The following is a 26,118-nucleotide window of genomic DNA, read 5'->3' on the forward strand; positions in this document are numbered from 1 at the left end:
TTTTTATTTTGGCACCTCTACTCAGACCTTTTTCATTTTGACACTTCAACCCCTTACCTCATGTGTCATTTAAACACAAAACACTAACATGTGCTTTAACTTAGGCGCGTGTTCATAACCGCTGCCCACATGTAAAGTTAACGAATTACTTTCTGCCACTTGGGTTAATTATCCACGTAACTCCCTACCGGAAATATGATCTTGTACCATGTAAATAACCCGCCCCGTGAAAATAACCCGCACCCACTTAAGTAAAATAACCCACACCCACTTAATTTTCCATATGCACACATCGTCTCTCTCACCCCGCTAAACCAAAATCCCAAGCCCTAGGAGATGAAACCATGGATTCTCAGTCATTGTCCGTTCATTTGAAGGCTAGATAATCCAAAATTCGTCCGAAATTTCATCTGTACTACATTGCATTCAGTTTTTGTTTGGATCGATTCTTACACTGGACCTTCATTGTTTGCTTTACATATCACTAGTGTTCTAGTTCGTGCTTTACAATACTGGCAAGTGTCGATTTACCTATTTTAATAGTGTATTTATAGTATATTTTGGGTTTTGTTGTTACGATGGTATTTTTGAAATTTCAGATGGAAAATTAGGGTTTTCATTTGCGAATCCTCTGACGTGTGTCTTTCTTTTGCCTTTTTTCTTCTTATTGTAGGGTAAAATCGAAGACATGTCAGAAATATATTCTTTTCCGTTTTCATCACGGTGGAGTTTTTACCGAAGCTCCTGTCGCCAAATACATTTGCGAGGTAAAAGAGTTTCATATAGATAAGGACTATTTATCCTTGTTTGAGCTTGAGGGTATGTTTATGTTAAGGGCTTTTATGTATTTAATTCTAGGTCAGAAAAGTTTGAACACATTGAAAATGATGAACAATTGTATAATATTGGCTGTCATTGCAAAGAGGGGGTATTAGACTTATTTGTTTGTCATGTTATTGGGGACCCTCATTTGGAGGCGGTCCCAATTGCTCTTATCTGTGGGCCATAGGTGGTTGAAATAATTAATAACTCATTGCATGATGAGAATAGGGCAGAACAATATGCTGAACAGGTTGTGGAGGCTACAGTAAATACAGCTGTAGAAAATATTCAAATTGAAAATGGAGAGAGAGATTTAGATGCTGGTGGTGAAAATACAGAGGTGGATTTATCAGATTTATTGTCTAGTGACACTGATTTAGTTGATATACCTAAGGAATATGATAGTCAGTTAGATGAGGAATTAATAGCAATAAGGAAAGAAAGAAGAAGGAAGATTCTGGAGAAAGAAAAGATGAAAGAAAAGCTAAAGAAGAAGAAGAAGAAGAAGAAGAAGAAAAAGAAGAAGAAGAAGAAACCTACTCCAACTGAGGAGATTGAGCTAGGGGAAGCTGGAGCACACATAGGTTTTGATGACATTGAAAGGACAAGTAAGAGAGACAAATATACTGAAAAATTGGGGAGGGGGTGGTGAGGATTACTATGATAGTAGTGATATAGGAAGTGATGATAGTCAAGATGAGCTAGATGTGCTAGTTGAATTTGGTATTGACTTACCAGCTAGAAGGAGTAGTAAGAAGCTCAGGTTTGACCTAGACTGTTGGTTGGCTACTTTTGAACTTGGTATAGTCTTTGAAGGTGTTGTTGAGTTTAGGAAGGCTGTTCAATCCTATGCTGTTGAAAACAAAGTGCAACTCACACTTAAGCCTAATGAGAAACATAGAGTTAAGTACAAAAGTAAGGGTTTGTGCAAATGGAAGCTACATGCAAGCACATATAGAGATTCTGGTGATTTTATGGTGAAAAAGTATCATCCATGGCATAAGTGTACCACCAAAAATAAGAACATGTTGTGCACTTCTAAGTATATTGCTCATAAATTTAAGGATAGAATAGTTTCACAACCAAACATTAAATTGTGGGAGATTCAAGATTGGGTTAGGAAGAAGCTTGTTTTGTATATTGGGAGGACTATAGCATACAGAGTTAAGTCTATTGTAATGCAGGAGTTCATGGAGGACTGGAAACTAGAATTTTTCAATTTAGCTGACTATGCTGACACAACTAGGAGGACAAATCCAGGGAGTTCTTGCTAGATAAGAATTGATAGTGACACTGTACCAGGGAAGCACTTATTTGTCTACTTTTATGTATGTTTTGATGCTCTTAAAAGGGGATGGTTAGAAGGGTGCAGGGGAATCAGTGGCTTTGATGGATACTTCTTGAAGGGGTTATATAAAGGTGAATTATTGGTAGCAGTTGAAAAAAATGGGAACAGTCAGATATTTCTAATAGCATGGGCAGTTGTGGACCAAGAGACAAAACAATCTTGAACTTGGTTCATACAATATCTAGCTGTTGACTTGGAGTTAGGAGATGGTACAAACTTAACAGTTATGTCAGATAGTCAAAAGGTACATTCTATTTGATTACTTTATTTGTTCATCATAATTTTGTCTATTATTTTGTATTTATAAATGAAACTAAACTAGAACTTGTATTCTTATTGCAGGGATTAATCCCAGTAATTTAGGACTATCTACCCATGGCAGAGCATAGAATGTGTGCTAGGCATATATGGTCCAACTGGGCTAAAAAGAAAAGGTGAAGAAAGAAGGATACAATTTTGGAGATATGCCAAGTCATCATTTGTTGTCCAGTTTAAAGATGAGCTTGCAAGGTTGTAATTGCTAGGGAGAAACATATGTGAGGATGTACTAGATTACAACAAAGAGCTATGGGTAAGGGCTTATTTTAGTGATGTGTCTAAGTGTGATGTTGTTGAAAATAATATGTGTGAAACATTTAATTCCTGGATAGTAGGACCTAGGCATAAGTCAATTATATCTATGTAAGAGAAAATAAGGTGCAAAATCATGACTAGGCATGTTGATATGAGGAGATTTGCTGAGACATGGATAACAGATATATCCCCAATCGTAAGAATGACATTAGAAGAAAATAAAGAGGCCTCTAGGAGATGTAAAGTTCTTTGGAATGGGGATGATAGATTTGAGATTAGTGATGGTGATATTAGGCATGTTGTTGATCTAAAATGGAAGACTTGCTGTCACGACCCGAAATTTTCGCCTTCGGGACCGGATGACGCCTAACATTTTACTTGCTAGGTAAGCCAATGTTAGAATAATTTAAACTATTTTTAACAATCCGTTTTAATTAATAGTAAAGAAACCAACAAGCGAAATAATATCTGAATTTTAAATGAACAAACCAAAATAATAACGATGTCTAAATACCATCCCAGAACTGAAGTCACAAGTGCACGAGCTTCTAGAATAATACAAATAATGGTCTGAATAAAAATAAAGCTGTCTGAAAGAAAGCACACAACTAAAATAAAGTAGAAGGGGACTTTAGAGCTGCGAACGCCGTGCAACTATACCTCAAGTCTCCACTGATAGCTGAATCCGAGCAAAATCTACAGTATGCCGCAGGGACTAACTCTGAAATCTACACAAGAAGTGCAGAGTGTGGTATGAGTACAACCGACCCCATGTACTCTGTAAGTACCGAGCCTAATCTCGACGAAGTAGTGACGAGGCTAAGGCAGGTCACTTACATTAACCTGTACGCAAAAATAATAATAATAATAATAATAATAATAATAATAATAACATGAATAGAAGTAAGACAGGTAAATCATATCAATAATTGAAATTATTTTAGCAGTTACAACCAATTATTTCTTTTCTCATTCTGTTGCAGCGTGCAACCCGTTTCCCCCAATATAATCCTTCAATTAAATTCCATCGCGGCGTGCAATCCGCTCGAACAATATAAACTTAAAATATAATCTGTTGCGGCGTGCAACCCGATCCCCCAATATATTCATTTTCATCTCCATTGCGGCGTGCAAGCCGCTCCAACAATATAATTTAACAACTCTTAAATGTAATAAAAATACTTCAATAAATACTACATTCAATAAGAAATTATTAGGCAACAAAGCATACAATATTTATAAATTATTTAGGAAACAAGTAATGACAAGTAGCAATTAATTGTAGAAATTAGGGAGAAAATAGTCAATTTAATATCTAATATACTAAATGTCAAGTAGCAATTAAGTCACATAAGTCCAATAAGCATGTAACAATTATAGCATGAATTCAAGACTTAATATTTGACGAAGAATATGATAGAAATAATTAATATAATAATTAACTCATGATAAAGAAAATAATTTATGATTTCCAGATAAATATGCAAACAATCAATTTGACGACATATAGGCACTCACCATCTCGCCTATACGTTGTTACACATGACATTCACGTAACAAATAATTCAAGGGTTCTATTCTCTCAAGTCAAGGTTAACCACGACACTTACCTTGTTCCGTAATTTCAAATGATCACTCGACCACAACTTTTCCTTTCGAATTATTCTCCAAACTAATCAAACCTAGCAAATTATTTACCAATAATTCAATTTGAGCTTTAGAAATTATTCGCAATTTGAAAGATATTTAATTTAAGTCAAAGTCAACCAAAAGTCAATGTGGGACCTACTTTTTGAAAACCCGACGAAAAATTACGAAATCCGTACACCTGTTCTGATACAAGTTCAACCATACAAAAATTATCGAATTCCGACATCGGATTGCCCTTCGAATCCTAAAATTATGGTTTATGAAGTTTCTATAATTTTTCTCAAATTTCCATCTCAAAATGCTAATTGAATGATGAAAACAATGATATATTCATGTATATTAACCAAATCAGAGTTAGAATCATTTACCCCGATGAATTTCTTGAAAAACCCACGAAATATCGCCACAAACCGAGCTCTCTATGTCCAAAAATAAAAAATGAGATGAAACCCTCATTTATACGGTACCACATCTGATCTCCCAATATGCTGACCGCACATTATTTTTGTGTGGTCCGCACATCTCAGCTTTGCACTACTAGGATTCAATAAATTGACCATAACTTTCTCTACAAATGTCCAAATGATTAATGGTATACCTTTCTGAAAACTAGACCCAAAGTACTACAACTTTTATTTTTGAATCATCTCCAAATTATTTGTAAATTTAAAGATATAAGCTTACGAAGTCGGACCATCGAACCTGCAGAATCTCCTTTCTGCGACCGCGAGAGGAATTATGCGGACCGCACAATTTCAACTGCGGTCCGCACATTTTCAACTGCGGTCCGCACAATTACCACTGCCTCCACACTTTGGAAGTTCGCGACCGTACATCCGTACTCCAAAATGTGCCTTCCGCACTTCAACTGTTCCAGAACATCATCAGAGTGCCAAAATGCCCAAACTCGTTCAAAACTCACCCTGAAACTCACCCAAGCCACTCGGGATCCCGTTCAAATATACCAACCAGTCCCGTAACATAACGCGGATCTACTCAAAGTCTCAAATCACATCAAACAACGTCAAAACTATAATTCGCACCTCGATTCGGACTTTTGAGTTTATGAAATTTTTAATTATATAACTCACGCCGAAACATGTCAATTCAATCTGGAATAACCTCAAATTTTACAGGTAATTCCCAAATAACATAACGGAGCTATTCCAACTCTCGGAATCTCAATCCGAGTCCGATATTGGTAAAGTCAAATTCACTATCAAACTTTGAAAATCTTTAGCCTTTAGATTTTTAGTTTACGTTAAATGGCTATAATTTGAGCTACGGACCTCCGAATTCGATTCCGGGCATACGCCCAAGTCCCAAATCATGATACGGACCTACCAGAACTATCAAAATATTTATCCGGGTCTGTTTGCTCAAAACATTGACCGAAATCAACTCAGTTGAGTTTTAAAGCTCTATTTCACATTTTAATCAATGTTTCACATAAAAACTTTCTAGAAAAATTTACGGACTGTGCACGTAAGTCGAGGAATACTAAAAGGTGCTATTTGAGATTTTAGAACATAGAAATAATTAATAATTTAAATATGACCTATCGGTTCATCCCATTCTCCACTTCTAAAACAAACGTTCGTCCTCGAACGGAATTAGAAAAGTACCTGGACTGGTGAAAAGGTGTGGATATCTACTCCGCATGTCCGACTCGGACTCCCAGGTAGCTGCCTCAATCGACTTATCTTTCTATTGCACCCGAACTGAAGGATAATTGTTAGACCTCAACTGTCAGACCTGCCGGGCTAGAATGGCTACCGGCTCCTCCTCATAAGTCAAATCCTTGTCCAATTGGACTGAGCTGAAATATAATACATAGGAAGAATCATCATGATATTTCTAGAGTATAGACACATGGAACACTGGATGAACTATTGATAAACTAGGTGGTAATGCAAGCCTATACGCTACTTCACCCACCCTTTCAAGAATCTCAAAGGGTCCAATATACCTAGGGCTCAACTTTCCCTTCTTTCCGAATCTCATTACACCTTTCACAGGTGAAACCCAGAGCAATACTCTTTCTCCAGCCATGAATGCAACATCACGAACTTTATGGTCGGCATAACTCTTTTGCCTAGACTGAGCTGTGCGAAGTCGATCCTGAATAATCTTGACCTTATCGAAGGCATCATTTACCAAATCGGTACCCAACAACCGAGCCTCTCCCAGTTCAAAGCAGCCAACTGGCGAACGACATCGCCTCCCGTATAATGCTTCATATGGAGCCATCTGAATGCTCGACTGGTAGCTGTTATTATAGCAAACTCTACAAGTGGCAAGAACTGATCCCAAGAACCTCCAAAGTCTATAACACAAGCGCGAAACATATCTTCCAATATCTAAATAGTGCGTTTGACTGTCCGTCTGTCTGTGGATGAAATATTGTACTCAACTCAACCCGCTGCCTAACTCATGCTGTACAACCCTCCAGAAGTACGAGGTGAACTACGTACCTTGTTAAGAAATGATAGACACGGGCACACCGTAAAGGCGGACAATCTCGCGGATGTAAATCTCCGCTAACCGCTCTGAAAAATCAGTAACTGCTACTGGAATGAAATGTGCTGACTTGATCAACCTGTCCATAATGACCCATACTACGTCAAACTTTCTCTGAGTCCGTGGGAGCCCAACAACAAAATTCATAGTGATACGCTCCCACTTCCACTCAGGAATTTCTAACTTCTGAAGGTCTCTGATGGTCGTACTTGACTTGCTGACAATTTAGATACCGAGCTACATATGCAACTATATCCTTTTTCATTCTCCTCCGCCAATAATGTTGCCACAAATCTTGATACATTTTGGCGGCACCTGGATGAATAGAATACCAGAAACTGTGGGCTTCTTCAAGAATTAATTCACGAAGCTCATCCACATTAGGCACACAAATACGACCCTGCATCCGCAGAAATCCATCTTCCCCCACAACAACCTTCTTGGCACCACCGTGCCAAACTGTGTCTTTAAGGATAAGAAAATGAGGATCATCATATTGTCGCTCTCTGATGCGCTCATATAAAGAAGATTGAGTGATTGTGCAAGGTAAAACCCGACTGGGATCTGAAACATCTAACCTCACAAATTGATTGGTCAAAGTCTGAACATCTGCAGCTAACGGCCTCTCACTAACCGGAATATACGCAAGGATGCCCATACTCACATCCTTTCTACTCAAAGCATCATCCACCACATTGGCCTTTCCGCAGTGATACAAAATGGTGATATCATAGTCTTTCAACAGCTCCAACCATTTTCTTTGCCTCAAATTGAGATCTTTTTGTTTGAACAGATACTGTAAGCTACGATGATCAGTAAATACCTCACACGAGACACCGTAAAGGTAATGTCTCCAAATCTTCAGCGCATGAACAATGGCTGCCAATTCTAAGTCATGAACATGATAATTCTTCTCGTGAACTTTCAATTGTCGCGGCACATATGCAATCACCTTGCCATCTTGCATTAATACTGCACCAAGCCCAATGCGAGATGTATCACAATATACCATATAAGATCCTGAACCTGTGGGCAATACCAATATTGGTGCCATAGTCAAAGCAGTCTTTAGCTTATGAAAGCTCAACTCACACTCGTCTGACCATCTGAATGGGGCACCCTTCTGGGTCAGTTTGGTCAATGGAGATGCTATAGATGAAAACCCCTTCACAAACCGGCGATAATAACCTGCCAAACCCAGGAAACTCCAGATCTCTGTTGCTGAAGTAGGTCTAGGCCAATTCTGAACTGCCTTAATCTTCTTAGGATCCACTTTTATGCCTTCTGCCGATACAACATGCCCCAAAAGGCAACTGAGTCTAACCAAAATTCGTATTTTGAAAATTTGGCATATAACTGATTATTCTTCAAAGTCTGAAGCACAGTCTGAAGATGTTGCTCATGCTCATCTCGACTGCTGGTGTAAATCAAGATATCATTAATGAATACAACCACAAAAGAATCCAAATAGGGGTTGAATACCCGGTTCATCAAATCCATAAATATTGTTGGGGCATTTGTTAGCCCAATGACATCACTAGGAATTTGTAATGCCCATACCGAGTCCGAAAAGTCTTAGGGACATAAGATGCCCTAATCTTCAATTGATGGTAACCAGACCTCAAATCGATCTTTGAAAACACCTTGGCACCCTGAATCTGATCGAATAAGTCATCAATTCTTGGTAACAGATACTTATTCGTGATAGTAGCCTTGTTCAACTGCTGATAATCTATACACATTTGCATTGAACCATCTTTCTTCTTTACAAATAACACTGGTGCACCCTAGGGCGATACGCTAGGTCTAATGAATCCCTGGTCAAGTAAGTCTTGTAACTGCTCCTTCAATTCCTTTAGCTCCGGCAGAGCCATACGGTATGGTGGAATAGAATTGGGTTGGGTGCCCGGAGCCAAATCGATACAGAAGTCAATATCTCTGTCGGGTGGCATCCTTGGAAAATCTGCAGGAAATACATCTGGAAACTCACAGACAACTAGAACTGAATCCATAGAAGGAACTTCCACGCTGGGATCGCGAATATAGGCCAAATAAGCTAGACACCCCTTCTCTACCATACGCCGAGCTTTCACGTAAATGATAACCCTGCATGTGGAATGGCCAAGAGTCCCTTTCCACTCTATTCGAGGTAAACCTAGAATGGCTAAGGTCATCATTTTGGCATGATAATCCAATATAGCATGATAGGGTGACAACCAATCCATACCCAATATGACATCAAAATCCACCATATTAAGAATTAGAAGATCCACACTAGTCTCAAGACTCCCAATAGTAACCACACATGAACGATAGATATGATCTACCACAACAGAATCTCCTACCAGTGTGGACACACACACAGAAGCACTCAAAGAATCACGAGGCACAACCAAATATGAAGAAAAGTAGGAGGACACATAGGAATAAGTAAATCCTGGATCAAATAGAACTGAAGCATCTCTATGGAAAACTGGGACAAAACCTGTGATCACGGCATCGGATGACTCGGCCTCAGGCCTAGCTGGAAAAGCATAAAATCGAGATTGGGCCCCACCAGTCTGAACTACATCTCTAGGACAAGCCATAACTGGCTGGCCTCCACCTCTAACTATCTGACCTTCACCTCTAGCAGTCTGACCTCCACCTCTAACAGTCTGACCCCTGCCCCTAGGTGGACGAGCGGGCGGTGGAGCAACCTATGCCGGTATGATGGCATGAGAATCCTGCTGAGATCTATTGCTTGACAACCTAGGGCAATACCTCCTGATGTGACCAATGTTCCCACACTCATAACACCCATCATGTTGTCGTGGCTGCTGAAGTTGAAGCTGAAATTGACCCGAACGGGCCAGACAACCGCTGGAGTGACTTTGGAGTGGTGGTGCACTGATAGGAGCTAAATGGGCATTAAATGTTGGCTGCGCAGAGTAAGGCATAGTAGGACCGTGACTCCCTGAAGCACCGTGAGATGCCTGAAGTGCTGAATAAAATGGCCTGGGGGGATGATCCCTACCATAAGTACCCCTGCCTCCAGATGAGGTACCTCTAAAATTACCGTAATGACGGGGCCTCTTATCTAACACTGGCCCTCTCTCCTGAGCATGAACTAACTTGATCTGTCTAGCAATGTTCACGACTGTCTGGAAAGAAATATCACACCCTGCCTCCTTAGCCATCTGAAGCATGATAGTATAAGTAAGTCCATCGATGAATCTCCTCAGTCTCTCTTTTTTAGTAGGAATCAAGACGATGGCATGACATGCTAAGTCTACAAATCGGGTCTCATACTGGGTAACAGTCATACTACCCTGCTGGAGATGCTCAAACTGCTTGCGGTATTCCTCTCTCAATGTAATAGGAATAAACTTCTCCAGAAATAGTTGTGAGAACTGGTCCCAAGTAAGTGCAGGTGACCCAGCTGGTTTGGTCAACATATAATCTCTCCACCACCTCTTGGCGGAACCCATCATTTGAAATACAGCAAAATCGTTCCCATTGCTTTCAACTATTCCCATATTCCGCAACACCTCATGGCAGTGGTCAAGATAATCCTGTGGGTCCTCAGAAGGTGTATCACTAAAGTGAACTGGAAAGAGCTTAGTAAACTTGTCCAATCTCAATAAGGCCTCAGAAAACATGGCGGTCCTATCACCGGCCTGTGCCGCAACAACTGGCTGAATTACCCCAACGGGCGGGATTACTGGAGCCTGATTATGGGGAGTCATCTACTCCGGAGCGGGAGTAGTGGGAGTTTGTGCTCCTCCCCTAGCCTGTGAGACGGCTGGTGCCACTGGAAATGTACCATTCTGGGCCACGCTCTCCATAAGGCTCATCAAACGGACTAGAGCGTCCTGAAGCACTGGAGTAGCTATGAATCCTTCCGAGACCTGAACTGGTCCAACATGCACAGTCTGAGCTGGAACCTTCGCTCCTAAATCCACACGAGGTTCTACAATAGGTGCTGCTGCTCGAGCTCTAGACTGATCTTTACCTCTGCCTCTACCTCAGCCTCTGGCGCGACCTTGGCCTCGACCTCTATCCCTGGTCATAGTTGCCACCGGGGGCTCTGGCTCCTATTCGACGGTAGGTGTAGTACGTGTTCTAGCCATCTGCGAGAGAACAAGAATAGAATGGTTCAATCATCGATGATAGAATAAAATCGGACGACAAAATAAGAAAGAAGTGTTATTGTTCCTAAACTTCATAGCCTCTGGAAGATAAGTACAGATGTCTCCGTACCGATCCTTCAGATTATACTAAGCTTGCTCGTGACTCGTGAGACTTAAGTAACCTAGTGCTCTAATACCAACTTGTCATGACCCAAAATTCCTACCTTAGGGACCGTGATGGCGCCTAACATTTCACTTGCTAGGCAAGCCAACGTTAGAATAATTTAAACCATTTTTAACAATCCATTTTAATTAATAGTAAACAAATTAACAACCGGAATAATATCTGAATTTTAAATGAACAAACCAAAATAATAACAATGTCTAAATACCATTCCAGAACTGGAGTCACAAGTGCAAGAGCTTCTAGAATAATACAAACAAGGATCTGAATAAAAACAAAGCTGTCTGAAAGAAAGCACACAACTAAAATAAAGTAGAAGGGGACTTCAGAGCTGCGAACGCTGTGCAACTATACCTCAAGTCTCCACAGATAGCTGAATCAGAGCAAAATCTATAGTGCGCTGCTGGGACCAACTCTAGAATCTTCACAAGAAGTGCATGGTGTAGTATGAGTACAACTGACCCCATGTACTCTGTAAGTGCCGAGCCTAACCTCGACAAAGTAGTGACGAGGCTAAGGCAGGTCACTTACATTAACCTGTACGCAATAATAATAATAACAGGAATAGAAGCAAGACAGGTAAATCATATCAATAATTGAAATTATTTCAGCAGTCATAACCAATTATTTCTTTTCTCATTTTGTTGCGGCGTGCAACCTGTTCCCCAATATAATCCTTCAATTAAATTTCATTGTGGCATGCAACCTGCTCCAACAATATAAACTTAAAATATAATCCGTTGTGGCGTGCAACCCGATCCCCTAATATATTCATTTTCATCTCCATTGCGGCGTGCAACCCTGTCATGACCCAAAATCTAATTAGTCGTGATGGCACCTAACCCAACCCGCTAGGTAAGCCAACTTTCAACTATCCAATTCCAAAAATAATTATTAAAGAAATTTAAGTAAATAAAGATCTTAAACTTATACATTCCCCCAAGAACTGGTAGTACAAATCATGAGCTTCTAAGAATAGAATTTACAAAGCTGATATGAAGTAAATACATATTCTGTTTGAAAAGTACATAAACAGAGTTTTTATAATCTAAGGCTACCATGAACAAGAGGTAGCTACCATAAGAACGCAGGTACATCTTCAAATCCGGCAACCATCTTATACAACAACAACATCAGCCAACATCTGCACACAATGTGCAGAAGTGTAGTATCAGTACAATCGACCACATGTACTGAGTAAGTAATAAACCTAACCTTAGGTTGAAAGCAGTGACGAGCTTTTACCAAGGTCGGTTCCAAAAACTAATAGTCCATAATAGTCCATAACCACGTAAAGCAAATAAAATAAGAAGTAACTCAGAGATAAAATGCTCAGCTAAATCATGAATTCAAAAATAATAATCCTTCCTTTCCAATACATCAGTGAAAATCCAAATCGTTTACCGAAGTTTCCAGAAATATGAATAAGTTTGAAAAGAACAATTTTTCCAAAATCCTGTCAACAATAAATGGGATGTTTCATTTTCTTTCCAGATAACCTGTGGAAACACAAATGCATCACTATGACCATCTGTCAATATGTGTGAGAAATCATGAATGATGTGATACTATACAACATGAGAAAAATACATCTCTAGGCATGTATGCCATGTGTGCATGTCAATGCGATAAAACTCAGTGATAAAATCATATGCATACTCTCAGAGTATCATTTCACTCAGTCCTCCCAGTCACTCAGTCCTCACAGTCACTCAATCCTCCCAATCACTCAGTCCTCCCAATCGCTCAGCACTCGGCACTTGGCATTCACACTCAGTAGGTGCTTGCGTCACCTAGCATGTGCGTCACCTCCCAACAATTTACAAAATCCATATATTCAGGGTTCATACCCCCAGTTCCAAGATTAGAAGAGTTACTTACCTCGAACAAGCCAAATCCAATGTCGAGCAAGCAAAATAATGCTCTAGAAATTCCATTCTGCGCGTAACAACTTCCAAACGGCTCGCATCTAGTCACAATTAATTTGATTCAGTCCACAAAAATTATAGGAATTTATTCCATATCAAAATACTAATATTTTCCACAAAAATTCAAAATTACACCCCAAAAATCACTCGTAGGGCCCACGTCCCAAAATCCGATGAAACTTACAAAATCCGACAACCCATCTAATTACAAGTTAAACCATACTAATTTCACTCAATTCCGACTCCAAATCGATGTTCAAAACTCAAATATTCATATTATGAACTTTAGGACAATACCCCCATTTTCCTCTTTAAATTCATCAATCAATTGCTAAAAATGAAGATAGATTCATGGAATATAATCACAAGGGAGTCAAGAACACTTACTCCAAGTTTTGTGAAAAAGTTCCTCTCCAAAATCGTTCAACCCGAGCTCCAAAATCCGAAAATGGGTAAAAATCACGAAACCCCGAATTTAAGTTTCTGTCCCAGCGATTTCCGCATCTGCGGACAAGGGGTCGCACCTGCGACCCTCGCTTCTGCGGACAAAAAAGGGCGCCTGCGGAAACAGCCGGCCTTGTCAAATTTCGCATCTGCGGCGTCATTCTCGCATTTGTGGGCTCGCAGATGCGCATACCCTTCGCACATGCGGCATCGCACATGCGGCAATTTCTTCGCACCTGCGAGCAGTGCCCACTTCCACTCTTGGCCGCTTCTGTGGCTGATTTCGCGCACATGCAGCTTTGCACCTGCGATCAAAAGCTTCGCAGGTGCGATCACACACCAGTAGGCAGCAGTTCCAGCATTTCCTTAAGTTCGAATTTGATCCGTTAACCATCCGAAACTCACCCGAGGCCACCGGGACCTCAACCAAATATACCAACAAGTCCCATAACATAATACAGACCTATTCGAGGCTTCAAATCACATCAAACAACATCAAAACGACGAATTACACTTTAATTCAAAAATCATTGAACTTTGAAACTTCAAATTCTACATCGTGCGCGGAAACACATCAAATAACGTCCGATTGATCTCAAATTTTTGCACACAAGTCACATTTCACATTACGAACCTATTCCAATTTCTAGAATCAGATTTCGGCCCCGATATCAAAAAGTCAACCCCCGGTCAAATTTACTAAAAATTCAACTTTCGGCATTTCAAGCCTAATTCTACTACGTACCTCCAAAAAAAATTTCGAATACGCTCCTAAGTCCAAAATTACCATACGGAGCTATTGGAATCATCAAAACTCTATTCCGGGGTCGTTTACACATAAGTCGACAGCCGTTCACTATTTTAACTTAAGCTTTAAACCTTGAAACTAAGTGTTCTAATTCATTCCAAAACCTCACTGGACCCGAACCAATTACTCCAACAATTCACCCAACAACTGTAAAGTATAATTTGAGCAGTAAATGGGGAAACATGGTTGTAATACTCAAAACGACCGGCCGAGTCGCTACATTCGCCCTCACTTAAACATACATTTGTCCTTAAACGTGCCAACAGTTATTTCCAAGCCATCAAATCATTGTTCTATCTTACCACACACGTACCCGGGGGTGAACCCACGTCACCCTATTCCATATAAGCTTGACAACACAATACAACTGGAATCATTGATTTAACTTTAGCCCATAAACCTTGGAATTAAATTTCCAACCTTTAAAATTTCTTTCAAGACACGAACCTTACATTTGCACATTGTATGAGTGTGAACAAGCTGCATCGAGCTATAGCTATAATCACGGATATAATCACCCAGCATATTACACAACTCGCCCGCTCGTAGCACCATTCCTGGTCACAGTAACTACTCCAAACCAACCAAGTACTAGCATTAAACCCTATATCGAACAAAACCTCACCCCAACACCTTTGTACACCGTTGATAATAAAAGAAACACGTGAAATCTCATAACATCTTATCAGATCGACAAGTCATTGAGCTCTTCCGCCCCAACCAGAACCATACTCACTTTCTAAGTCGATTTTCAATATTATTCTCCCGAATATACCATAATCGAACCTGATAGTACCTATTCTAGGTCCAATGACCATATATTATTAAACACACTGCCCCCCGACATGCCGCACCAATATAACTCAGATCCACAAACTATGCCATCCGTGCACCAATACGCAACAATTCAATTGTACTGAGTCATGGAAAAATGACTCCAATGAGAGAACTGCCCCGCAAGATTAACAAGTATCGCCACAAAGAATTGCTGAAAATCCATCACACACCGTAGAACCATCACACGATTCTAACACAAGGTTCATACCTTAACATAACTCCGCTGCAATATGTGACCCCGTCCTAATGCTGGTCCATATTATATACCCCAAGCCATCCTACTCAAAAATCAATAACCCCGGAGTGGCAAATGACACAATGCCACACAAAACCCGAAAGAATATAACCAATACGCAATCAATCATGCAATACCCAAATACTCATCTCGCTCAAATTCCGCCATAAGGCCCCCAATAGAACTGCACCATGTGTGCATATAATCGATAAATCACAACTCCTCGTAGCATAGAAGAGTAACTCACGGATCACTTCAGAACACGAATAATTTTAACATTAACCGAATGGCACATCCCTCAACAATAGCAGTATGGAGCCAACCAGTCCGACTCAATGTAGAATACACATCCCAATTGGGCCTACCAATGGACCCTCAAATCAATTCTGGTCACCCACAAATAGATAAATAGCCCTCAGAAAATTCACCACGACTAATTCATAATACATCCTATCATCTGACTAACTTCGGCCACGACTTCATAGTATCGCCACAAAGAATTGCTGAAAATCCATCACACACCGTAGAACCATCACACGATTCTAACACAAGGTTCATACCTTAACATAACTCTGCTGCAATACGTGACCCCGTCCTAACGCTGGTCCGTATTATATACCCCAAGCCATCCTGCTCAAAAATCAATTACCCCAGAGTGGCAAATGACACAATGCCACACAAAACCCGAAAGAATATAACCAATACGCAATCAATCATGCAATACCCAAATACTCATCCCGCTCAAATTCCGCCATAAGTCCCCCAATAGAACTGCACCATGTGTGCATATAATCGATGAATCACACCTCCTCGTAGCATAGAAGAGTAACTCACAGATCACTTCAGAACACGAATAATTTCAACATCAACTGAATGGCACATCCCTCAACAATAGCAGTATGGAGCCAACCAGTCCAACTCGGTGTAGAATACACATCCCAATTGGGCCTACCAATGGACCCTCAAATCAATTCTGGTCACCCACAAATAGATAAATAGCCCTCAGATAATTCACCACGACTGATTCATAATACATCCTATCATCTGACTAACTTCGGCCATGACTTCACAGTCCGCAATCATGAAACAATCTGCTCCTGAAACTCCCAAATTCCAAATTTATAGGACACGTGAATCATCATAACTGATCCCAATTCTAGCCTTCGAATGACTAACACATCTTTCATGCACGGTCATTCCACAAGAAATACTCCCATAATTTTTCCGTGCCATATAGAAATAATTTGAATATCAACAGTTTATCAACTATGTGAGTACCGCAATACTAATTATACATCCGTAAGTCAAAATACAATGCGCCTTCTGAAATCCGCCCCCTTCTCATACAAAACCAAGTAGTAATAATGTCCATCTAGTTATTTGGAACCGCCTATGTTGTCCAACATTCGTTACCTTCTCTTTTAGAATGTACTACCGCCTTGTACATGTAAATCTAACTTTCGCACAACACATAACATCTATCTTGCCATCATGTGAAAAGCACAAGAATCTTATTATCAACTTTGAGTCACCAATAATTTACATACCTTATTAGTTAGAAACCTTTTTCTTGCTTCTTTCCAGGAGGAAATCACAATACACAACACGTTCTCCACACCGGTAGAAAATATCTGGTTCAAACCATGGTAGAAACCATCAAGAACACTTTGAAATCCATTTGCATATAACCAAGCCATCAGAACTGAATCTCTCTAACTCAACCAAGTGACGCATGTCACCAAACCCAAGAATACTACCACCAAAACATCTGCAAAGTCTTACCACATCGTAATTACCCAAAAGACCGATCCTACCATTACCATACTGGTCCAGTCTACTACCTAGTTGTCCTATTTCTCCGAGTCCCTTCCGAATTTGTCTTCAGATTGATACTTCTCCTTGCTAAAATACCACGATCTATGACCACAACTCACTATAGGACACCCTAACATAAAACTACACTGCCCTAAGGCCCAGAAGTTAATGTATTCTTCTTAAGTACCCCAAAAGCACCACAAACGAGACATCCACTCTGAAAGACCTTATGTAAATTTAAAATTTTCCCCCTTTCCTTTCTTATACTGAAATATAAAGTGCCTAGTCATACAGAAATTTCGCAAGTCGTGTCGCTATTAAATGCAAATCTCAGATTTTATCCATACACAAGTCCGGAGAATTTCTCAATTGCTATATATAAACCTCGAACCTATTAGAACTTTCTCGAGAGTCACTCACTTTGTTCAAATCCAAATTACACCGCCCAAATGGGCCAAAAGACACGTGCCCCAATAGCACAACAACACTCAAAGAATTAACTCTACTTTAATACTACCTATCAAATTCATACTCTATGCGCACTACATCATTCACAAATAATAACCCACTCATTCCACGATTTCCATATGCTCATAAAGCGCAATAAACCCATATTCAGAAATTTCGGTACTCGAGTTATTCTCGAACTCCACCTCTGCAAGTCATCACTGATTCCCTAATATACCTCAGACCAAAACAAAAATTTGACATATAATCATGAATTAAATTGTCAATAGCAGGCTCCCCCACTTGGCTCAAAGCCATAAATCAAAATATTCGATAACTCATAATAACCATACTCTCTTACTGCCATAATGCTGCAGTCAGTTCAATGAAAATTCTTCTCAAGCTCATCCGACACGAACTATAAAAAAAATACTTCGATCATCCTCTAAGCTCGCATTTATTCTCTTGGCAGTCAAGTCAACTTTCTCACAGAGATTCAAATTCAAATCTCCACACATATAACCCGTTGGTAGAAAAGAAACTCTCCAATCAACATTATAAAGAACACACCTACGTAGATTACTCTGTAGGAGATAACCCACCTGCTTAGCCTCAAATTGGCATCTTGTTATACCCTTTCGCAACCACAATTGCTATGAAATCATTTAATCTTTTTGAGTCCAAACTCATTAACCAGACATGAGAATTTAATTTGCCCCAAAATTTAATAACGTGAAAGATCTTTCAAAACATTCCCACTCAAGACCGTACGTCATATCAAAATGAAAATCAAGCAGCCAATGGCCTTCCTTTACACTTCAAGGAAACACTTCTCGCCACATTCACATCGTCTTAACACATCCCGCGGTTACATCATACTCATCACAAAGCTATTTCACCTCTCATCGATCCACAAATTCCACCTGTAGGGACATTACCGGACATATGAGTCCAAATGTACAAGTTATAACTAAAGCTACCGAGCTTAAACTGCGATCTAACCATGGCCTCAAGTCCTCCAGATTGGCCCATCACCAAAACATAGAATGTAGATCTCGCACATCATCCCTGAAATCACAAGCCGGCAATACACAACTGATACCGAGTGCTTATGTGCACATACGAATATATGGAAGGAATTCAAGGAGTTATGTCTCAAGCTGAATTAATCTCGCACGATAAGGAAAGAAAGATGGGAAGTATATATCCTAAATGTCTCGTAGTCTCTCGAAGATAAGTATGGACATCATCATACCGATCCGCAAGACTCTACTAGACACTTGCTCATGACTTGTAGAACCTATGAACCTAGAACTCTGATACCACCTTGTCATGACCCAAAATCTAACTAGTCATGATGGCACCTAACCCAACCCGTTAGGTAAGCCAACTTTCAACTATCCAATTCCAATAACAATTATTAAAGCAATTTAAGTAAATAAAGATCTTAATCATATGCATTCCCCCAAGAACTGGTAGTAAAAATCATGAGCTTCTAAGAATAGAATTTACAAAGCTAATATGAAGTAAATACATCTTCTGTTTGAAAAGTACATAAACATAGTTTTTGTAATCTAAGGCTACCATGAACAAGAGGCAGCTACCATAAGAACGCAGATACATCTTCAAATCCGGCAACCAATGAGTACATCAACAATAACAGCCAATATCTGCACGTAATGTGTAGAAGTGTAGTATCAGTACAACCAACCCCATGTACTGAGTAAGTAACAAATCTAATCTTAGGTTGAAAGCAGTGACGAGATTTTACCAAGGTCGGGTCCAAAAACCAATAGTCCACAACAGTCTATAACCACGTAAAGAAAATAAAACAAGAAGTAACTCAGAGATAAAATGCTCAGCTAAATCATGAATTCAAAAATAATAATCCTTCCTTTCCAATACATCAGTGAAAACCCAAATCGTTTACCGAAGTTTCCAGAAATATGAATAAGTTTGAAAACAATAATTTCCCCAAAATCCTGTCAATAATAAATGAGATGTTTCATTTTCTTTCCAGATAACCTGTGTAAAAATAAATGCATCACTATGCCCATCTATCAACATGTGTGAGAAATCATGAATGATGTGATACTATATAACATGAGAAAAATACATCTCTATGCATGTACGTCATGTGTGCATGTCAATGCAATGCAACTCAGTGATAAAATCATATGCATACTCTCAGAGTATCATTTCACTAAGTCCTCCCAGTCACTCAGTCCTCACAGTCAGTCAATCCTCCCAATCACTCAGTCCTCCCAATCGCTCGGCACTCGCACTCAGTAGGTACTTGCGCTCACTAAGAGTGTGTACAGACTCCGAAGGGGCTCCTTCTGCCCAAGCGCTATAATATGTACGGACAACTCACGTGCTATAATAATATCTGGAACCGCACGAATAACTCACGTGCTGCACGGACAATCACGTGCTATAATAATATCTGGATCCACACGGACAACTCACGTGCTATAATAAAGCCAATCTGACATGCTGCGGCGTGCAACCCGATCCCATAATTATCCTCACAATCAGGCCCTCAGCCTCACTCAGCCATCAATCTCTCCAGTCTCTCGGGCTCACAATGTCATGAAAAATCAGTGCAAAATAATGATATGATGTATCAATAAATAGCAACAGAGACTAAGAGATCATATGAAGTGAATGAACATGAATATGACTGAGTATAAATTTTTAATTTACAATAAATAATTCGCAGCAATATGACCTCTGTGGGTCCCAATAATACTGGCACATAGCCTCAACATGATTTTTAATATGATTCTCAGCTCAATTTCTTTAGCACATAAAACTGCATGGAAAATACCAAGATTATTTGACTACAAAATTTCACGAAACAATTACGTCACAATTTCTATGGTGCACGCCCACACGCCCGTCACATAGCATGTGCGTCACCTCCCAACAATTTACAAAATCTATATATTCAGGGTTCATACCCTCAGCTCCAAGATTAGAAGAGTTACTTACCTCGAACACGCCAAATCCAATGTCGAGCAAGCTAAGTAATGCTCCAAAAATTCCATTCTGCTTGTAACAACTTCCGAACGGCTCGCATCTAGTCACAATTAATTTGATTCAATCCACAAAAATTATAGGAATTTATTCCATATCAAAATACTAATATTTTCCATAAAAATCTAAAATTACACCCCCAAAATCACCCGTAGAGCCCATGTCTCGGAATCCGACGAAACTTACAAAATCCGACAACCTATCCAATTACAAGTTAAACCATATTAATTTCACTCAATTCCGACTCCAAATCGATGTTGAAAACTTAAATATTCATATTATGAACTTTAGGCCAATACCCCTATTTTCCTCTTTAAATTAATCAATCAATTGCTAAAAATGAAGATAGATTCATGAAATATAATCACAAGGGAGTCAAGAATACTTACCCCAAGTTGTGTGGAAAAGTTCCTTCCAAAATCGCTCAACCCGAGCTCCAAAATCCGAAAATGGGTAAAAATCACGAAACCCTGAATTTAAGCTTCTGTCCCAGCGATTTCCGCATCTGCAGACAAGGGGTCGCACCTGTGACCCTCGCTTCTGCGGACAAAAAGCGCGCCTGCAAAAATAGCCGGCCTTCTCAAATTTTACATCTGCGATGCCATTATCGCATCTGCGATCTCGCAAATATGCATACCCTTCGCACATGCGGCCTCACAGATGCAGCAATTTCTTCGCACTTGCGAGTAGTGCCCAGTTCCACTCTTGGTTGCTTCTGCGGCTGATTTCGCGTACATGCGGCTTCGCACCTGCGATCAAAAGCTTCGTAGGTGCGATCACACCAGTAGGCAGTAGTTCTAGCATTTTCTTAAGTCCGAATTTGATCCGTTAACACAATACGGACCTACTCGAGGCCTCACGTCACAGCAAACAACATCAAAACGACGAATTACACTTCAATTCAAAAATCATTGAACTTTGATGTGCCGAAACACATCAAATCACGTACGATTGACCTCAAATATTTTGCACATAATTACGGACCTATTCCAATATCCAGAATCGGATTTTGACCCCGATATCAAAAAGTCAACCCCCGGGTCAAACTTCCCAAAAATTCAACTTTCGGTATTTCAAGCCTAATACTACTACGTACCTCCAAAAAAATTTTCGGACACGCTCCGAAGTCCAAAATCACCATACGGAGCTACTGGAATCATCAAAATTCCATTCCGGGGTCGTTTACACATAAGTCGATATCTGGTCACTATTTTAACTTAAGCTTTAAACCTTGGAACTAAATATTTTAATTCATTCTAAAACCTCACCGGACCCAAACCAATTACCCAGGCAATTCACACAAGGCATATAATATTTATAAATTATTTAGGAAACAAGTAGGAATTAATTGTAAAAATCAGGGAGAAAATAGTTAATTTAATATATAATATACTAAATGTCAAGTAGCAATTAAGTCACATAAGTCAAATAAGCATGTAGCAATTATATCATGAATTCAAGACTTAATATTTGACAAAGAATATGAGAGAAATAATTAATATAATAATTAACTCATGATAAAGAAAATAATTTATGATTTCCAGCTAAATATGCAAACAATCAATTTAACGACGTATAGGCACTCGTCACCTTGCCTATACGTTGTTACACATGAAATTCACGTAACAAATAATTCAAGGGTTCTATTCCCTCAAGTCAAGGTTAACCACGACTTACCTTATTTTGAAATTTCAAATGATCACTCGACCAGAACTTTTCCTTTCGAATTATTCTCCAAACCAATCAAACCTAGCAAATTATTTACCAACAATTTAATTTGAGCTTTAGAAATTATTCAAAATTCGAAAGAGACTTAATTTAAGTCATTTTCGAAAAAGTCAACCAAAAGTCAATATGTGACCCACTTTTTGGAACCCGACGAAAAATCAAGAAATCTAAACACCCATTTCGATATGAGTTCAACCATACAAAAATTATCGAATTCCGACATCGGATTGCCCTTCGAATCCTAAAATTATAGTTTATGAAGTTTCTATAATTTTTTCCAAATTTCCATCTCAAAATGCTAATTGAATGATGAAAACAATGATATATTCATGTATATTAACCAATTCTGAGTTAGTATCACTTACCCCGATGAATTTCTTAAAAACCCACGAAAAATCGCCACAAACCGAGCTCTCTATGTCCAAAAATAAAAAATGAGATGAAATCTTCGTTTATATGGCACCACATCTGATCTCCCAATGTGCTGACCGCACATTTTTTTGTACGGTCCGCACATCCCACATTCTGTGGCCGCAATCCAAATTGTGCGGCTGCACTTCAGCAGCTCTGTACTACCAGGCTTTAGTAAACTGATCATAACTTTCTCTACAAATGTCCAAATGATTAATGATTTACCTTTATGAAAACTAGACTCAAAAGGCTACAACTTTCGTTTCATCTCCAAATTTCTTTTAAATTAAAATATATAAGCTTCCGAAGTCATACCATCGAACCTGCAGAATCTCCTTTTTGCGGCCGCAAGAGGAATTCTGCGGACTGCGCAATTTCAACTGCGGCCCGCATATTTTCAACTACGGTCCGCACAATTACCAATACCTCCGCACTTCCAAAATGTGCCATCCGCACTTCAACTGTTCCAGAACATTATCAGAGTGCCGAAATGCCCAAACTCGTTCAAAACTCACCCTGAAACTCACCCAAGCCAGTTGGGACCCCGTTCAAATATACCAACCATTCTCGTAATATAACGCAGACCTACTCAAGGTCTCAATTCATGTCAAGCAACGTTGAAACTATAATTCGCACCTCGATTCGGACTTATGAGTTTATGAAATTTTCAATTCTATAACTCACGCCGAAACATGTCAATTCAATCCGGAATAATCTCAAATTTTGCAGGTAAGTCCCAAATGACATAACGAAACTATTCCAACTCTTGGAATTACAATCCGAGTCCGATATCAATAAAGTCAAATTCACGGTCAAACTTTAAAAATCGTTTAGCCTTTAGATTTCTAGTTTCCATTAAATGGCGATAATTTTAGTTAGGGACCTCCGAATTCGATTCTGGATATACTCTCAAGTCCAAACTCACGATATGGACCTACCAGAACAGTCAAAATACCGATCCGGATTTGTTTTCTCAAAACGCTTACCGAAGACAACTGAGTTGAGTTTTAAAGCTCTATTTCACATTTTAATCAATTTTTCACATAAAAATTTTTCGAAAAAATTTACGGACTGCACACGCAAGTCGAAGAATACTGAAATGTGCTATTTGAGGTTTTAGAACATACAAATAATTATTAAATTTAAAGATGACCTATTAGGTTATCACAAATAATTATAAGTATAACTTGGATGTTGAGAGGAATTCCTTATCCTCATGCTATATGTGAATTATATCACTTAGAAAAAAATCCATATGAGTTGGTTGAGCATTGATACAGGAAGGCCACCTTCATGAAAGCTTACCAGTGCTTTATACAACCTATGCCCAATATGAAGATGTGGCCAGAATTAGAAAATCTTTCTATTGAGCCACCTGAACCAAAACCAATGCCAGGGAGACCTAAAAGATGTAGAAGAAGGGCAAAGGATGAGCCAAGAAAAAAATTTGGCAAGTTATCTAAGAAAGGATTAAAGAGGACTTGTTCTAAATGTCACCAGTTAGGTCATAACAAATCTGCTTGCAAATCTGGGGTAAGATCAATTTATTTTGAATATATTTAGCATTCTACAATGCACTCCAACTATTTTATATGCTTTTAGCCTACAATGAGAGATGCAACTCAAGCAAGTAATCCAACTCAAAGGAATCATCCAACTACTAGTGCAACAACCGTGCCTAGCATTCCATCTTCAATTTGTGAAGACATATCTGCTATGAAAAGAAGTGGTCAGAGTCAGTCTAGTTCTACATCAAGAGGAAGAAGAAGAGGCCTAGGAAGGGAATGTTTTAGATCTGATGCCGCTACAATTGGAGGAAGGGGCACTAGCAATGCAAACCCAAGCATACAACAAACACATGAAACTCAACAGGCAAAAAGGCCTAGACAGTCAGGTTTTGGCATTTATCAAGACACAATGACTGGAAGATCTATACTGAATGTAAGATGGTTCTATACCTCTGTTTTTTTATTTTACGTATCAATTGCTAAATTTAATATTTTGTAGCCTACTGCACCTTCCAAAAGAGTAATAGCACATGATACATTTAAAGATGCATCTGCAATAAATATTAATCTTGGATTTAAGCCTAATGGTCTAAAATGGAAAGGAAAAAAAGCAGTGACAACTTCCCAGCTTCAGTGGATGAGTGTAGCCAGGAATATAAGAAGTTCCAGTCAACCCATGGAGGGGAAAAACTATTAAAATGCTTTAGAAGTCTTTCGTCTATGTTATAGGGCTAGTTAAGTCAAGGTTGTTGATGAATCTTTTGTTTGATTTTTTTTGGTATTGCAACTGTAAGACCCCTGTTGGAGCTGTTTTTTGCTATTTTACAACTTGCAGACTTACGTAGTCGATGATTCAGACCAATTGCCCTTTAGTTTTTGTGATGTTATTCTTGTAACTAAAGAATTGTTGATGCATTTAATTCATTTGTTAAAGTTTACTTGTTAGTTTCGGTTGTTAATTTTGTGTTGTTAGTTTCTGTTGTTAAATTTGTATTATTAGTTTCTGTTCTTAAATTTGTGTTGTTAAATTTCAGAATTTCAGCTGTTAAAATGCAATCAATTTGCAGTTAGTTCCAGTCAATTTGTGTTGTTAAATTTCATCTGTTAAAAGACAGTCATGTTTGTAGTTTATGATAGGTAGAATGAAGCTGCAGTCTGTACAGAAGAAGGTTCATTCTTTTTATTATGTTGTGTCCAGTAATAGGGGGTGTTTTTTTTTATGTACCTCAGCTGATCCATTAGAAAACTTAATATTATGTTTGCCTAAATAAAGAGTCTTCCTAATAGAATTCATCTTCACACAGCGAACAATACTACTGCACCCGCAATGAGGCCTATCTTTACAATTTCAACATTTCATAAACTATTCTGGAAAACTAGAAACTTTATCATGCAAGAACTGTAGCTTTTTGTAGGCGAGGACAACAGAATCAATACCACAATATACATGGGTAGACCAACTGGAAGTGATTGATTTCTTCTTGTTTCTTCAACTGCAATTTGATTTACATATGAACCAATACCACTTCATTTCTAACATTATCAGTACATATGCAAAGAACGACATAACAAGCTTCAATTGTCTCGCCCAACAAACGCCTTTAAAATACTGCTCAAAACCTAATTTTACTTCATTAATATTTTTTTGGTATAGCTTCAAATTCTGAATATATTTAGATCTATTTATTTAAGGGGAGCCTTGAAGCAAC

General features: G+C 39.0%; 1 long non-coding RNA gene across 2 annotated transcripts; it reads left to right on the plus strand.

The window, feature by feature from the left end:
• Positions 1–260: 260 nt before the first annotated feature.
• Positions 261–25,354, plus strand: LOC104093739 (uncharacterized). 2 transcript variants are annotated; one of them, XR_011412198.1, is made up of 4 exons: positions 261–515; positions 674–767; positions 24,182–24,434; positions 24,504–25,354. It is a non-coding gene; the product is annotated as an uncharacterized lncRNA (long non-coding RNA). The 2 variants fall into 2 exon arrangements; XR_011412197.1 differs by lacking the exons at positions 261–515; positions 674–767 and having other exon boundaries at positions 23,376–24,434.
• Positions 25,355–26,118: the final 764 nt, after the last annotated feature.

Source organism: Nicotiana tomentosiformis, chromosome 11 (assembly GCF_000390325.3).
Source record: "Nicotiana tomentosiformis chromosome 11, ASM39032v3, whole genome shotgun sequence".
In the NCBI taxonomy this organism is placed as follows: domain Eukaryota; kingdom Viridiplantae; phylum Streptophyta; class Magnoliopsida; order Solanales; family Solanaceae; genus Nicotiana; species Nicotiana tomentosiformis.